This window comes from Pavona decussata, unplaced genomic scaffold, assembly GCF_977016875.1.
Source record: "Pavona decussata unplaced genomic scaffold, jaPavDecu1.1 SCAFFOLD_6, whole genome shotgun sequence".
In the NCBI taxonomy this organism is placed as follows: domain Eukaryota; kingdom Metazoa; phylum Cnidaria; class Anthozoa; order Scleractinia; family Agariciidae; genus Pavona; species Pavona decussata.
In genome coordinates, this window is record NW_028145430.1 from 4,447,562 (window position 1) to 4,465,138 (window position 17,577).

Below are 17,577 nucleotides of genomic sequence, written 5' to 3' on the forward strand. Positions count from 1 at the left end.
AATTTATTCAATATTGCTTTGTTATGTAGAGTTGTAGATTTCAAAGGCGCTCAATTTGAATTTTATCGAATTTTGATCGGCGTTCATGCAAAAGTGCTACTAGATCCTAAAGATTTAAAAACGTAGACCTAAAAATCAATGACTGAACTGTCTTTGGTTATAATATCAGAGGATTTGAAGAACTACCGGTCAGCTTTTTTCGCCGCTGAGTTTGGATTATTTTACACCTTCGCGTAAATGAGAAAAGTGTGTCTTCTTAATCGGGTCTCAGTTCGCTCACAAATGAGTAGAGACTAAGGAAGAATCAATGTATTCAATTATACTTAAGAAAGATTCACAGCTATGTAAACGTCTGTGTAGCGAGAAGCTGAAAAGTGTAAAATTTCGAGTTTCCGCTCGGTGAAATCTGAGCTTCCGGTAGGGTGACCGTTTTTCGTGGTTTTCTGCCGTTAAATGGAATATTTCAAAAAACTAACCTCATATCCTTCAGTCACTTACCTAGGCCTTCAAACTGACAAAGTATGAGCGAAATCGATTTTTTGACCGTGCCCACGTTTTTTGAATTTTCCTCGATTTTTACTGACATTTACTCTTAAAGGTTACTGTTCTATCTGTTTAATATGAAATAACTTATACAGGGAAAAGCATGACGCAAATATCAATTTTCCTCCGTGTCAAATTCGTCCAAGAAGAGAGTTTCATCATTGAAATCCATTGCAGGGAATAAGTACAGGACCGTTTACTTATTCAATGGATTATGTTTGAGTGCAAACATGCCAGATGCCTTGGGTTATTGTCCTGTTGATTTTGAATCAAGACAGAACCGTTACGTTGAAATAGAGGAAACAATATTGCAAGGGTAAGATCTTATGAGGACCATGAAATGGATCAATTTGTCCCACTTATTGTTTGAAAGACCTGCAGTTTGTACTTGATTACATGTAACAGTTCAATTTTACTTCAGTGTTGTTGTCTGTGAGGATGTCTCAAGAGACAAGGTCAATTTTTTTCTGGGAGTCATTGCTTGCCATTTTAATTATGATTGACAGAAGTATAAAACACAACCATTTGCTGAGTTGAGAAATACACAGAAAACTCTTACAATTAAAGTCTCACAACGGTATATCAATATATAAATTTTACTTTCTCTTGTACTAATAATTATTTAAATTTTCAATGGTCTAACCTGAAAATAACAATTGAAACATTTTAGTCTACAAAATGGCAGATACCAAATATGAAGAAAAGTCGATCACTTATATAATTAAGACCAGCTATCGCAATGTAATGCCACATCACAGTTCCAGGCTTGCAAACTTCCATGTGTCGAGCTGTGCGTTTGTGTGCCTACCAAGGCTTCTGCTTCGGCAGCCAAGCGACTCAATTCTGGTACAATAAGAAACCATCTTGCCAAAGTTGCTGGTTTTTGGGTCAAACCGTCGAGGCCTCCTTGGATCTTCATTGTTTTGTTCTCGTGCTCAATTGCATGGTCTGGTTCTATGGCACCAATTGGAATGTCATCCTTGTTGACACAGAAGTTCCCCTTCATGAATTCTTCATGCAAATCAGGATCACTTGATTCGAGTTGCTCCATCTGCATAAGGTAGAGCGGTACCATTTGGGCATAGTTAAGTTGATCATGCGCAAAGAAATACTTCCACAAGGACGATTCCAAATGAAGCTTCCAGTTGCCTTCTCTAGTGGCACGAAGGAACATCTGTATACAAGCTACAAACTTCATGTAGTCGTTGGCAAACTTAAACATAGGATGTTGGGGCTCCATCTTTTGGTCAAAGTCATCTAGCTTCTCTTTGAATGCCTCTGTTTCCATTTCTCTTAGGATCTTGCTATGGTGTACCCCAAGATCGCTGTATTGACGTGGCCCCTCCTGGCAGGAAGTATTCATAGAGAAAGCAGTGAGATGCGTGTTTGGATAGTCAGTACCACTCTCATCTTGCTGTGTCTTCAGAAATGCTTCAACATACAAGTCAGATAGCCCAGCATATGTCATACTGTGTGCAGTCGAAGGGTGCTTCATGTGATTGCCATCAAGAATCTGGTGTTTTGTAGTAGATCCATATATCCCAGCTTCTACCCAAGCATCATCGAAACCACTGTCCTCAATGGATGTTCCAAGAGCACGTAATGCAGTCATTACTGTGTGCAGCTCGCCTAGCACACAGGTGCAAGGTGATCTAGCGCTGGTGCGGTATGTAGTTACAACTTAACAGCCTTCTCAAATGTTATCACTGTATTGTGACTTTCCCCCAATACCACAGTAGTGATATTCTGTGCCTGCTTTAGCACTGTCAGCATGGTACTCCACTCGTGTGCGGGTGCTGCTAATGAGGGCATCATGGCAACGGTGGTGAGCAGTAGCGTTGATGAATTGATTTTAGAATTGTACGCCACCCACATTGGATTCTCAGAGCGTGATCGTGCAAGCGATTCCCCTACTGACCATGCCAAATCATCTTGCCGTAGCATCAGTGATGTCTGGGGATTGGCCTGTGTCTAATCGGCCATACCTTGGCACTTTGGCTGAGGGTTAGCTGGAACATGGCATGGCAAACGTCTGGTCGCAGGTATGGAGCTTGATGGTAGAGATTTGGATTTGGCGTTCTTGCTAAGATCTAAAGTGATTTCAGGCAAGTAACCTGTTTTGAAAAACGGTCATTGCTGTAGCATGCAGGGTGTTTTTACCCTCGGGAGTGTCCTCAGAAAAATCGGAGTTAGCAGCAGCAAAATAGATAAATTGGCCTTTTGCTAGCGCTGGGGGAACATAGAAGCCCTGATCATCCGAATGTCTCGGAACAGCTCCAGCGAGCTGGGTCTCGATGCTTAATATGCACGTATAGTCCACAGACACACCAAGTTTGTGTAGTAGGTCAGTCAAAGATCTACTTCGAGTCTGTTGGTGAGCTAATACACCTACTCCAACTTGCAATGAATACTCACGCTGATGTTGGAATGGCTTCTCTGTTTCATCAGATGTTGGAGCATGCTTTACCTGTTGGTCTGTTTTTACTTCAAACATGATTTGTTGCGAAAGAAGGGTGGCTTTTTTGTTGACGTCATCAATGCGTTTCTCTATGTGAAGTTCAGTGGCAACACCCGAAAGAATCCACTGAAGCAGGGTAAGGAGCCTAGTAGGGGTCATCTTTCTCATCTCTGCCTCCAGTTTCCCATCAAATTCCCAATTCTTTGCTTCAAGTATTTCCTGGCGAATAATCTTAGCAGTGAAAAAATGTCTTCAAGTCACTGTATCTATAGCAGCAATTTTTGCTGCAGTCAAGTAAAATCGATCTGACTCGTTGTGTCGAAATGCACATGCAAATTCAATGCCATCAATATTAGTGATCAGTAGTTCTCTCAAATATTTTCGAGAAAGAGATGCTTCACAAAGATACTTCAATATATCCCAGTACGTCTTGTACACTTCATTGAGAGAGAGAGTATTTTTCCCTCCTCAAGCAAGCGTATTATCAAATTTAGAAACGCTATGCTCGCAGCAATCTCATTTTCCTGCTGGACAGTACGCTCAGGCTGTGGAATGTTATCTGAGGCGCGAATAACATGTTTTTTCCAACAAGTACGGTGGTACTGAACATCAATGGACAAGGCATCATCTGGCTTAATTGTGCTGGTTAGGTAGACTTTTTAGAAGTCATTGTCAAAGTTTTTAACAAACTCACGAAGCTGCTTTCCCCTACTTTCAGTTTGTATGGCATGGACAGCTTGTTTTTCACCGTGCATTTGACAAAAAAACACCGCTCCTTGTTATATGCTGCAGTAGACATGCGCGATAAACGTTGTGGTATGCTAGGAGTTTCGTCGAATGCAATTGGACGGCATGATTTTGACTCGAGTGAAGGCCGTCCCGGAGCTAGAGAGAGAGCAGCGATGTCGTTTGATGCAACAGCTTTCTCAAACCTGACCTGGGCATGAAAGCTGGCACTACTCTGTTTGAGATCATCTTTTGATACGCCTTCTAAATGTTTACTTGCCTCTGCAAACTCACTTTCGCCATACTTCCCTCGAGAGAACACGTAGAATAAAATGTTTTTATAAGCAGAAATGCTTATGTTTTTCACTAGGGGCTCAGTTGTCTCCTTTTGATACATCTCTTAAGGTCAACCTCTCCAGTTTGCCGTTTTTTATTGGAATATCCATTGCTAAGGAACGTAAATTTAAATTTTTATAATGTCTTTCCTAATGATTTCTTAAAACGTTCTCTCGTTAAAAGAAATTAAAAATTTCTAAGTTTTCCATTGCCAGTCTGCTATTTTTGCAGACTGAAAATCGAAAGCTTGTAAATCTTTAGTTTTTAAACAGTAGTAAGATTCTTTTCGGAGTCACATAAAGGTCTGAAAACTACATTATAAACTTCTGTCTGTTTCAAATAATCATAGTAGGTTGTCACTTTTAAATGGAACCAGTTTCAGCGTTTTTATCGAGTTCATAGTCAAAAACATAATGTACAACAGAATATTTGAGGGAGAGGCATCAGTTTTTGCTGGTCAGCTTTGCCAAATTATCTAAGAATAAAGACATTTTAAGGAATAAACACAATCTTGACGCAATGCATTGTGGGTAAAATCGTGAATTTAAAAACATGAAGAACACATTTTAAGGTATATTGAAATTCTTTTTAGATTCCATTTTGTTGACTACAAAATGTACAAATTAGCCTAAATTGAGCTTCGTACATACCATTTTTGCTGCACACAACCTTGAAGAAGTTGGAGGAAAAAACAAAATGGAGGACCCAATTGAATCCAAAGAAAAAAGAGGCTGAAATGTTTCTGATCTCCGCCGGAAGACTGTTCCATAGTTTTGGAGCAGCCAACTGAAAGGCTCAGTCACCAAGCGTAGGTAGGCACCGTGCTTTGGCTGGTACCAACAGAGTTGCATTCCTGGACCTGAGATTATATCTTGACTGGGGAGCGATAGCAATAAGATCGACCAGGTATTGTGGTGCAAGTCCATGGAGGCACTTGAATGTTAGCAGCACAATTTTGAATTCAATTCTATATTTGATGGGGAACTAGTGAAGATCTTCCAAAAAGGGGTGATATATCACCTATCCTCTTACATTACTTTGATACAGTCAATGTATAAAACGAAATCCGCCTCAAAAGGAAAGAGTAACAAAAGGGTAGGTTTAAAAGAGTTGTAAAAAAAAAATTTCCATTCTAGAAGAGTTTACGAGCTCATGGCTGGTGTACGACGACCTGACTGACATCGTTAAGAAGAAAGGGCAAAACGACCTGACTGACGTCATTAAGAAGAAAGGGCAACGAAAGACGAGCAGTCCAGGATCAGTAGGAGCACAGGATTAGTAGGAACACAGGATCGGTAGGAACACAGGATCAGTAGGAACTCAGGATTAAAAGGAACTTGGATCAGTAGGAACGTAGGATCAGTAGAGACACAGGATCAGTAGGAACTCAGGATCAGTAGGAACACAGGATCAGTAGGAACGTAGGATCAGTATGAACTCAGGATCCTACTGATCCTACGTTCCTAGTGATCCTGAACTGCTCGTCTTTTGTTGCCCTTTCTTCTTAATGACGTCAGTAGGAACACAGGATCAGTAGGAACGTGGGATCAGTAGCAACACAGGATCACTAGGAACACAGGATCATTAGGAACAAAGGATCAGTAGGAACGTAGAATCAGTAGGAACACAGGATCAGTAGGAACTCAGGATTAAAAGGAACTTGGATCAGTAGGAACTCAGGATCAGTAGGAACGTAGGATCAGTAGAGACACGGGATCAGTAGGAACTCAGGATCAGTAGGAACACAGGATCAGTAGGAACGTAGGATCAGTATGAACTCAGGATCCTACTGATCCTACGTTCCTAGTGATCCTGGACTGCTCGTCTTTCGTTGCCCTTTCTTCTTAATGACGTCAGTAGGAACACAGGATCAGTAGGAACGTAGGATCAGTAGCAACACAGGATCAGTAGGAACTCAGGATCACTAGGAACACAGGATCATTAGGAACAAAGGATCAGTAGGAACGTAGAATCAGTAGGAACACAGGATCAGTAGGAACTTAGGATCAGTGGGAACACAAGATTAGTAGGATGAGTAAGAACACAAGATGAGAAACAGAGGGAAGAGAAGGACCGAGAACGCAATGAAGAAGTAGTGGGTTCACGCTATGAGAAGAGACGAAGGAAAGCACTTCAAGGTTACTGAAAATACAAGGATATGCTCCCGTCATTTCAGGGAAGGTGATATTAAAAGATCTCTCGCCCGCAAGAACGAAGTAAGAGATGGAGTTCTCCCTTCTGTGTTTCCATGGATTTGTAAATCGCCACGCCAAAGGAAGAACCCGGCGGAAAAAAAACTTCGAACTGACAGCTTCGAAAAGTACATCACGGAAATTGTCTACCTCAGCTGCCTCTGTTGAAGAATTTCCAAGCGAAGTGGTCCCAGATCTACCAGATTGTAGCTTAAAAGTCGACGACAAAACACAAACTGATTTTACCGAGCAGGAAGCCTACTTGAGGGAAATTATTGACAACAATAGTAAAATGATTCATAAACTCGAACAGGAAATTCAGGAACTTAATTGCCAACTGCAAGATACCCAGCGTCAAAATGATGTTCTTAGTAAGCGATTGTTTAATTTTGAAAACTTTAAGTCAAAGGATTCCAATGCTGCTTTTTATACGGGCTTTCAAAGCTGGGACACTTTAATGGCTGTTTTTGAGTATCTTGATCCTAGGGAAAGGGGTGAGAACATTTCCTACTGGTGGTCTACAAATGACAACAACAGTGATTACAGTGAGGAGGAACTACTAACAAAAAGGGGTAGAGCTAGATCTTTAAGGCCCATTGATGAATTTTTTATGGTCTTGTGCAGACTAAGGCAAGGAATCCCAGAGGACCATCTGGCTCAATTATTTAATATATCAGCATCCACAGTTAGCAGAATAATTATCACATGGGTCAACTTTATGTTCTTTACGTTTGGGCAAATAAACATTTGGCCCAGCAGAAAAGTAATTGATACTACAATGCCTGAAGCTTTGAAAGGAAAGTACAAATCTACTCGAGTCTAATTGACTGTACTGAGGTTAGGTGTCAAATGCCAAGCATTCTGCAGTTGAATGGAGAACTTTTCAGTTCCTACAAAAATCACATAACTTTGAAAGGTTTGGTTGGCTTTTCTCCCGGTGGAGTAGTTACTTTCATACAGGTTCTATCTCCGATCGAGAAATTGTCTGAAGTAGTGGATTTTTAGTTCTACCATTTGATGACAAAGACTCCATCATGGCAGATAAGGGATTCACAATTCAGGATTTGTTGCCATTGGGGGTTAGTTTAAATTTGCCACCCTTTCTTGGAGCATCTTTACAGATGGCTGCAGAAGATGTGGTAAAAACACAGGAGATTGCAAGTTTAAGGATACATGTTGAACGTGCCATCAACAAGATTAAGAATTTTCACATATGGGACAGAGTTGTCCCACTACATCAAATGGGAATTGTAAACCACATGTGGGTAGTATGTGCATTCTGTTGTAACGTACAAGCCAACATTATATCAATGTGACTATTTCATTCATGTGAGGCATTTTAGAATTGATTATTTAATCCATAAGTTGCCTTCAAACCTCTTCTCTCCCCAGATTGTATGGGATTGTTTATTGAGCATTAAGAGAGACAACATTTTCCCCCACAGTTCTGATTATTTATTGTGAGGTTTACATTACATTTTAGAGACATCTTTTGAATCTATAAAGACTCTTAACCTTGACAATGTTATCAATGTTATTTCAGTTCTCTTTGATTTAAAGTTTTTAAACCGGTTGGATTTTAATATTCCGTTGGATTCTAAAGCATACTTTTCAAACAAAGGAGAATAAACATCTAACTGATTGGAAAAATTTTAACCCAAAACAAATTGTAAACAGTATGACAACAGTTATGTGAAATTTTTTCTCATGTAAGGTATTAATTCATAGTCAACAAAAAAAATCACAGCAATTAAAATACATGATTTTAGAAGCATGGTATTACCAATTCTGTTCCAAACATAGAAATGTCAGAACAAATAATTCTTGCTTTAGCTAACAGGCTCAACCAGATGTATCTGTGCACAAGATTTCACAGTTTCTGCTGTTTACTTGACAATCTCCATCGAAAACTTTGCAGAAGCAAACTTAATAAAGTGTTCAAAGTAATAAGAGAGCAGTTTCTGCTTTAGTCCAGCCCGGAAAACAGGGTCAAAAAGTATACGTTGAACATAAATGCCTTTGCTGGTATACACAATAAAGTCTAACCACCTTGCCCCAGTAACTGCCATCTGTCCCTGGACTTGAGCATAGTAGGGGTGGTCTTCTTTCAATTTACAATTCGAAACACCTCTCTTTTCCATGAAGAACTTTGGATCTGTGCAAGCATCAAGGGGTGATACATGATACTTAATGTATGGGCATTTTACTTCTGCTACCCAAAGTAATCAGTGCACCCAAAGTCAACTACTTGTGCATCAGGGGTAGCACGTAAAATCGGACATCCTTTTGATACCACAAGTCCACAGGGCAGTACCATGAACTTCTCATACTCCATGAGAGCAACTGGTTCATACTTTTTGCCATGTTCTAAATATTTAGAAAAAACTGGTGTGGGATTCAGCAGTTGCTCAGCAAATGTAGCATGGTTTCTTTGTCGTTTCGAAATCAAATGATATTGTGATGCTGTAAATCTGAATTTTCTTTCTTCCTTCCATTTTGGGCATTCGGCTTGTTTCCTTGTTTGAGTTTCTAGTTTATTGATTTCATCTTCAACTAAAGTTATAGATTGTAAACGTTTGTGGTCATTCTCAGACAAATTATCTGGAATTACCATGCTATCAATGTCCCTTAGAGGAAACCTTGGATAATTAAGGCATCATTATTGATTTGATCGAGCCTTAAAATGCAGTTAATATATGCAGTGGCCTCAAAGTGTGATTCTGTTAGAGCAACTTGATATGACAAGAAACTGCCAACTTGAAATTTGCCAAACTTTGTTTCCACATGACTAGCACTCTCCTCATCAGTCTGCTCATTAGCCATTTGAGACAGGCCCATATTGGAATCGATTTTTCTCAGTTGCTCCTTAAAATTTTGCTCAGTAGCCAGATTATGTGTATTTTTCATTCTTGCATCATACACAAGCGGTTTGATACCGGACCGTGAAGTGGATTCAGCATCCTTTACTTTTCTTACTTGTACTGTCATTACTGGTTGAAGAGTAATGTTCTTCCCCCCACCCTTTTTGTGCCACTGCTGGAGTTGAGAAGTACAAGCTACGGAGGACTGTTGATCTTGTTCCTCGCTCAGATCTTTAGTAGTAGTGGCAGAAAATAACGTATACTTGCACATCTTAAACATCAGCGCTAATACGTGATTGCAAAATCCAACTTTTCCTACCACACACGAACATGAAGCACTCACCACTTCCCCAGATAAGATACATAGGGCAATTTGCAGATTATGAGGAGGGTCGCTTTTTCGGAAACTATGGTAACACTCCGTCTTAAAGAAAAAGTATCTGGAATCACTCACACATTCAATCTCTTCCAAATATTCGTCGTCTAAGAAACGCCTGGCCTTTATTAATCCGGTCGGAACGGTGTGATGATCTACATTGGCGATCGCTTTCCCAGACTTCAAAACATGCCGGCTCATCTGGAGCCGCGTAAACATAGGCATCTTTTCCAGTGATGTTCCCCATCCTGAGCTGGGAAACTGAAACGATTCATCAATTTCAGTGTCAGGCTCAGAACTCGTGCCTTGCTTCTCCTTTCTACGGCTGTAAATTTTGTAAGGATCTGGATTAACGACCTGTTTGTCTTTGCCTGTTCGTACATACTCATACACTCGCTTTACCAGCTCTGCTTTCGTCTTTAAGCCTTTTCCCGCGTCTCGACGACATTTGAGCCAAAAATTAAGCTCTGAGATTTTTAATTTCTCAGGTTTTCTTCCTAGAAGAGAAGCGCCAGGTATATCATTTTCCGTGAGAAATGTCGAAGAGCTCGCCATTGTATACAAAAAGAGACACGATGCGATCTTTTGGCCTTTCTGACCTCGTTTTCATGCAACTCGATCCAGGCTTATCGCGGTGTCTGCCATTATGAAAGTCCTCATCAATTTATAATTTAGTTTTTGTTTCTTCTACTTTCTTTCATACAGCTGACAATGATTTAGGGCGCAGAAAAAGCTGTTGGTGTTCCAATTCACTGCAAAACTGCACAATCCTATTGTAGTCTGAAAAGACCTTGCTTGTTGAAACATCCTGATTTGTGTTTAGCAGGTACAAAAGCAAAGCATAAAAGACAAAATATTGATCTCCCAACCAAGTTGGAGTTATGGGTTCTTCTGCTCTCTTATCCATATAGTCTTGATCTGTTTGGCAGACATCTCGTTGAAAATCTTGTTTGGCTCTTTTTCGTGGGAGTGGTTCTAGTGTGTGTCTCTCCTGCATATTTCTACCAAAGGGGTTAACTCACGAACGGCACGAACAGAAATTGTTGAAACTCTGGAGGGCGCGAAAGCATGGACAGCGTGATTTGTATGTTTTGGGGAAATCGCTGTTCCTGGTCTTTCCAGCCGCTCCACGACAACATGAACATCAAGTTTCATTCTTGTCTGATTGATTACCGTATTAGATACTCACTCGTCCGTCTCCTCGAGAGCGTTTGCAGTAATCAGTAGAACGGTGTCTGTTATCTTTTGTTCAGGGACCAAGTTATAGTGTCCGCTACCACTATGAACATAAGCAAGGCAAATGGGAGCCTCAGACAACACGCGAGTTCGTGGAATAACATGAGAAATAGGGTAGTTTTCCACTGAGGTAAAAATTACAAGGGGCATTTGTAATATATTACTCATCGCCAGAGGAACACGCTTACCTAGTTCCAAATCAAGGTCTTTAAATTACCATGCTTCTTCATCGTACCTATTGGGTGAGGTTACAAGGAATGGCTCGTAGACATGGCTATTTGGACCTGTGAATTCCTCTACTATCAACTGCCTAAGAACGCTTATTTTGTCGCACTTATTGACATGCTGGCTAAGCGCAAGAGATTGAAGATGAGATGCGAGGTTACAGTTCTCTGATCTCAGAATTGAACTTACATTTTCAGAGATACAGTAGAAAAAGCAGTCACCATCACCTGGCATTGGTAACGGAGCATATCCAAACGCCTTTAAAACTTTCCTCAACCTATCCTTGCAGTCTTCCACGAACGTGCAAGGAAATAATACGAGGATTCTCCCAGTAAACTGAGACAGATTGACTTGCATTGTTTGCTGTAGGTGCCTAGCATTGCGCTTGCAAACTCTGAGCTAAGCTCTTCTTATATAGGGCATAGTCTAGAACTCGTTGGTAAGCATCTTCCTTGCTGATTTTTTCAAAAGCGTTGCCATCATTTTCATTGCTCTCGTCTTCAATACTGCTGAATCGAATTACTTTCATAGCAGGGACCTGGCTCAGAGCTATCTTCCAATTTTTCCTTGCTGCATTTCATTTGAAGCTCTTCAGTGCCATACACTTCTCGGCCATCATGAATATCCATAGAGTCTAAATAATGCGTGTCATGAGGGTACTGTTGATGATCCAATCTTGTCCGAGAACTGTCGCTTGTTCCACCTGTATAAACAAGTCCCTATACTTGCCATGACTACTTTAACTCCCACCCTTCTCTTCTCTACATTTTACGAAGGCTTTTATGCACCGACTCTTGCCTGCCAGTTCCAGCCTTTGGAGGTATATTTCCCAAACAACCTTTCTCAATGTGTATTTTTAACCTATCCAATTCCTTATGGGCCTTGTCTTCCCGAAAGTCCAACATTTGTCCAGTTTTCCCGAAACTGAGCCAAGTTTTCCAGGATCACTTGGCGTAAAGGTGTTGGTTGTTTTCGTTCTTTCTCTATATCACCAGATTGACGAAAAACTAAACGAAAGCATGAGAATTGAGACACTTTTCTCTAAAGGGGTGTCTTTTTAATTTTACTGGCACAACATGAAACAAATCAAGTTTGATCTGAATGAGTCCAAATACCCCTTGCAATAATAACCTCCTGGAGCAGCAGTTGTCAATAGAAAATCCCGGATGATCACTTTATGCTTATTAAACCGTTTTTGGGTGTCCCACGAGTAAATGTTTTACTCTACTGAAGCCAGTGCCTCTGGTCAGTTGCCAAGGTAGAAGAATGCCTTCCTCGTTCATTATGGAAAACATGGAGCCAAATTGCCGAATCCATTGTCCCTTTTGCCACATACCTACATTGCCAGCGACCTTGAATATGTGGTCAGAGCATAGCCAACTGCCTGTGAACGATGACATCCTTGCATTGTAAAGTTTTTCTTTATTGAGAGAGGCGTGAAGAAAACATTGGCGAATTAGCTTTCTGTTGGGATGTAGCGGTGAAACCTTTGGTATGTTACTAGTATTTAGTTTTGGTATGTCTGCTGAGGTAGTTCTTATCATAGCTAACGCTCTGATGCCCATCTCTGTGTGGTAACTGTGCCAAATTTGCTTTAAGAGTGATTCTACTTCCATGTACGTCATTCCTGACGCAGATTGAACGGTTATCAGTCTGTACAAACGACGCTTAATTCCATTTTTGTGTAAAAGTACAAAGGGGATTAGTTCTTCCTTTGTAAACTCCTTCAGAATGTGAGGGTCATGGCCGACTGTTCGGTGATCATTCTTGCATGCATAGACTCTACTCACCAGCAGAACAGTACTCTCAAGATCTGGGGTTGCCATGCTTCCAGTTAAGTCCATCCTTCCAGCTCCTAGGCTTCAGAATTTGGTCACACTGGGGACAACGTAATTCTCCATTGAAATACTGAAGCAAAGGATCCCAAAGAATAATATCAGGAATAAAGAACGCTTCTACGCTCTGTTGGTCCTCATCATCGTGATTATAATAAATGGAGAATGTTTTAGTGAGCTTTCCTTTCTTATACCGATCTATAAGTGTTGCTATGCCTTTTAATACGTTTGAAGGTGGCGGGTTGCCATCACTGTGATGTATAACAAAAACAACCACCAGTCATAAGAGTACTAGTCTGTATGACTTCCTTAAAGGAACATCCATTTTCATTCAAGGGAAATCTAAAGGAGAAGGCTGGAAACTGTGCGGGCTACCTGTCATACAAACCACATAAAGGTTCATTAAAATGTGACAATTGTAATGAATATGTTAAAGTGCGTAAGAGAGAATAAAAGATGTCATGATAGCACAACTGAATAAAACAAGTGTTAATTGTCAATTAGAGGAGTTCGTTGGACAGGGTGACGTTAGTGAGCGAGGCACCAACCAACTAGATAAAAGTTCCCGGCCAATGCTTCTGAAAAAAGTGAAACGTGAAAAATATTGAGAAAAGTTCAAGGAAAGATCGCAATTACGACTTCGCCCTTCGGACGCACTAACTGATCAATGAGATGCTCTGCTCCACTCAAGTGATCGTTCAAAAACCTAAGGTTTGTTGTGGCGGTAGACTTTCCTAAAGCTGAAAACGTTGTTTTTACTGATAGTGAGCATAAAATAAAAGTTGAAATAAAACATTTTTGTACAAATTATCTGCTTAGTATGTGGTCACTGCACAATGATTTGGCTAAAACAATTAGACCTATCGCTGTCGGTTTCTATTCGCTTGGATTCTCGATGGAAATTAAACCTCGAGATGGCCTTCTAATTACTAGAACCACGAAAGCACGTTTTGGAAAACGCGGTTTGCTTCCACATCTACTTTGTCTTTTTACAAAAAAACAAAGAGTATATCTATATAAAAGTTATACTGCTGAAGTTTAATGTGAAAAAGAAATATCACTATACACAAGTGCCGCTGTCTCAATCGCCAAAGACTCGCAACTATTCTTGCCCAATGCTAAGCCATTATGACGATGAAAAAGAAATAAAAAGAGGTCATTTCTGTAGTTTTGCTATGGTGCACGAAAACTAAGCTGAAAAATATTTAGAAGAAGGACAATTCAAAGTATTGGGGCTCGACTCTACTTTTATGCCACACAATTTGACAGCATAAGGAAAGTATCAAGTGTTTAATAAATCAATTAGATTTGCCAAGTAATGGTTTTCTCTTCTGTTAGCATACAATGTAAGAGGCAAACAGTAAAAGGTAATAAGGAATTTAAATAGATACTTTGATTTTTTAGTGGCAATTTCCACATAGCTTTGAAAGCCAAGTAAACTTTGTGGTCGACTCTTGCTTTTTAGGAGATTCTGTTTTCATGTTGAAGGGTGCAAAAGTGTTTTTATAAAATGAACAATGTGGTTCAAGTCACTTTCCGCTTTTTCCTTGCAAGAGTATGAAATTAATTAAGAATAAACATAAAATCAACAGTGGTATAACACAACACTACCAATGCAAAACCTTTAATAGGTAGTAAATATAACATCATAGCTTTAATATGTCACAATTGCTGAAGTGGACGATTTTAATTACTGTTGATTCGCAACTTCTACGTTAGTCACTTTACCATTTCTCGGTGTTGCTGAAATGAAAAGAGCAATTATGTCATTTATGCCACCTTCATCGCTTGATAAAATTTCACAGAAGCGAAATAATTACAACTCCCCATGTACAGGTTTTTTTTTTGTTACTTTGAAAAGAATCAAAGAAGGAAGTGCTCTCCCAAAAAAAAAAAGTGGGGGTCACCGTGCATCCAACAAAAACATTCTCATACCAAGTTTACGCCTCGGTCATCAGCGCTACATTTTGTTGATTTTGTTTTTTACTCGGTGTGCGTGCTTGATGTATGACATAGCACGCACGAGCCTAATAAAAAGCCACCAAGGCCAGGTATTAGGGATGGGCGCGAATGTCCTTAAATTCTCTGGACAAATCAGAAAAACAAATTGTTTCTCCAACGTTTGATTAAGCTGATAGCACTAAAAGTTGGAACAAATGTTATCATTTGTGTTTTCAACAATAGTATCTGGAGTATCTTATTCAATTAACTACCGATGAGGAAAAAATTTTAAGAAATCAGTCCATTGTAAGGAACCCAAAGAGTGTTCCAGGCGTCCGGCTAGTTGGTTAATAAGTTATCCAAAGCGTGCTTGATGTATGACGTGGCACGCACAAGCCTAATAAAAAGCGTGTGCACTAAAGACACGTATTAGGGATGGGCGCGAATGTCCTTAAATTCTCCGAACAAATCAGAAAAACAAATCGTTTCTCCAACCATTTAATTAATGTGACAGCACTAAAGCTTGGAACAAATGTTATCATTTGTGTTTTTAACAATAGTATCTGGAGTATCTTATTCCATTGACTACCCATGAGGAAAAAAATTAAGAAATCAGTTGATTGTAAGAAACCCAAAAAGTGTTCCAGGGGTCCGGTTAGTTGGTTAATTAGTTCAAGGGTAATTGAACCTGACGACTAGAAAAAGCTTCCAAAAACAGGAACGGAGCTTGTTTCGATTGGCATATACAGTATATGTCAGAATTCTGCCTCTTCATTATCCTTATCAATTCACAATTATATTCCCTCACAATTACATACTCTCAGAGAGAGATTGCATAGGTAAGTAAGTAAGTGAGTAAGAACTTTATTATATTATAGTGTCTAAGTTTCTAGCATACAATGTACACTAATTGGGGACACCTAACTACAATTGCTTGTCTAGTAGCTAACAAAATAATCTAATAATCAATAAAATATATAAAATGTACGTCCACATGTCAAATCGGGTATTAGTTGTTACATAAAAAACAGTCTTTACCAGTGCTGTCTAGCAGGCTTGTGAAATTAACAAGTTTAATACGCTTTTTGAAAGTGCCCAGTGATTCAGACAATCAAATAGATATATTGAGCTTGGACCAAATGACAGGGCCAAGGTCAATCAGGCTGTGTTTGCCATAAACAACAGTCCGAAATCTAGGCATGACAAAATCATGGTTACGGCTATCATTTGAAATAATGGTTATTCGGGTCCTTTACTCCCTTTATCAATATCTCTGGCGCAAATTGTTTAGTCTCATTACTAATCATCCTCCTCCTCCTCGGTTATTGCATAAGTTATCTCGAGTTCGGCCTTGTCAGGTGACTTATTAAGCATCTTATTGAAAAGCTCTCGAAAGAGACAACTGACAGGTGCTCTTGCGGTGAAATGCTGACGGTACATTTCTTTAGTGACATCATAATTCTGGAGGCCCTTTGCGGTTGCGCGAAATGGAAGAAGCTTATAGACCGCATTGCTGTTCGGTAAGAGAACTGGCTATCTTGTGGATTGGCAGGTAGCGCATGTGCTTGCCGACGCCAAAGGCAACCCACAGCTCATCTAATTCCAACTTACGCTCAAGTGCGATCGCCAATACAACCACGTCTGTATCAACGGTTCGCAAAAGAATCTTCTTCATACCATTCTCAGAGGCATGCTTTACATGAATGAATATACGAGTATCTTTTTCCTCGTGATTACAAGGTGCCAGGCCCGTCTTGTCTATTGTGGTGGAACCGATTACATCCACACCCGCCGTGCTTAATACCACTACATCACTTGCTTCGAGAGATTGAACGCTTGCTGCGAGATACTGGAATAACTCCTTGTTGTCATTGAGCCTCAAAAACGGCTTCCAGTTTAAAGGAATTGCTGCATTGTCACACACACGTCTGCGAGCTCCTGTGCCTCTGGCCTCTCGAGTGCCTTGCTTTAGACTGTTCTCCAGGTAGCGATCCCACACCAAATCGATTCTCTTTACATTCTGTGTACGGTAACTGATGACGTAGGGGATAAAAACAGTTTCTGCATACTCCTTGAAGGTTTTGCACTTACCAGGGGACAGCATATTTACAATAGCCGCACCATCTACAACAACAACATCAACCAAAGGACGCTCCAATGTTGTGTTAACTTCCACGCATGCGATCAGCTCCGATTTTTGTCCTGTTCGCATCTTGCTATTGCAAGAAAGTGCAGGTGGACTTAAACTGTTTTCGTGCTTGAAGAATTCCTCGAGATTTCCCTCCCTTGCTTGGCAAGCAATATACAGCCTAGAAAAGAGGCGACAGTCACTCTTGAGATTGGCAAGTACATTACTGGTCTTACTTGATGGCCGTTTCTCTTGTGTGCCAAACAAAGGTAAGTTGCAAAGTCGTATTGTGTCAGTGATTGCTTTGGACCGCTTAGTAAGTCGCTCCTCAACATACGTGTCATACATTAACTGTCCCTTCTCTTCTTCTCTTTGGCTTCTGAAACAGCTTCCACAACAGATTTAGGAACGATTTCTTTAGTGTCCAGTACTAGGAGATCGGTATTTTTTTCTCTGAAAGGGTTTCCCATCTCGTCAATTACTTCAATCAGGTTCTGAACGTCTTTGGCAAAGGCTTTCTGAACAGATGATACCTGTTCGTGGTGACACGTGTTAGCAGGTTTCCGTACTTCATATGCACTTTCGAATTCATTCACTGCTCTTGCTATTTCTGGTCCTGCTACTCTCCAGCACCGAAGGGCTGCAGGACTTTCTGTTAGTCCAACTGTCCCACCATCCCCTTTAATCATCTCGTTCTCCTGCTCGTGGTTGTGGTCTATA

The 17,577-nt window shown here is 40.3% G+C and overlaps 1 pseudogene; it reads left to right on the forward strand.

The window, feature by feature from the left end:
- The first annotated feature begins 6,286 nt into the window (after positions 1 to 6,286).
- LOC146489296 (uncharacterized) lies at positions 6,287 to 7,571 on the forward strand (annotated as a pseudogene).
- Positions 7,572 to 17,577: the final 10,006 nt, after the last annotated feature.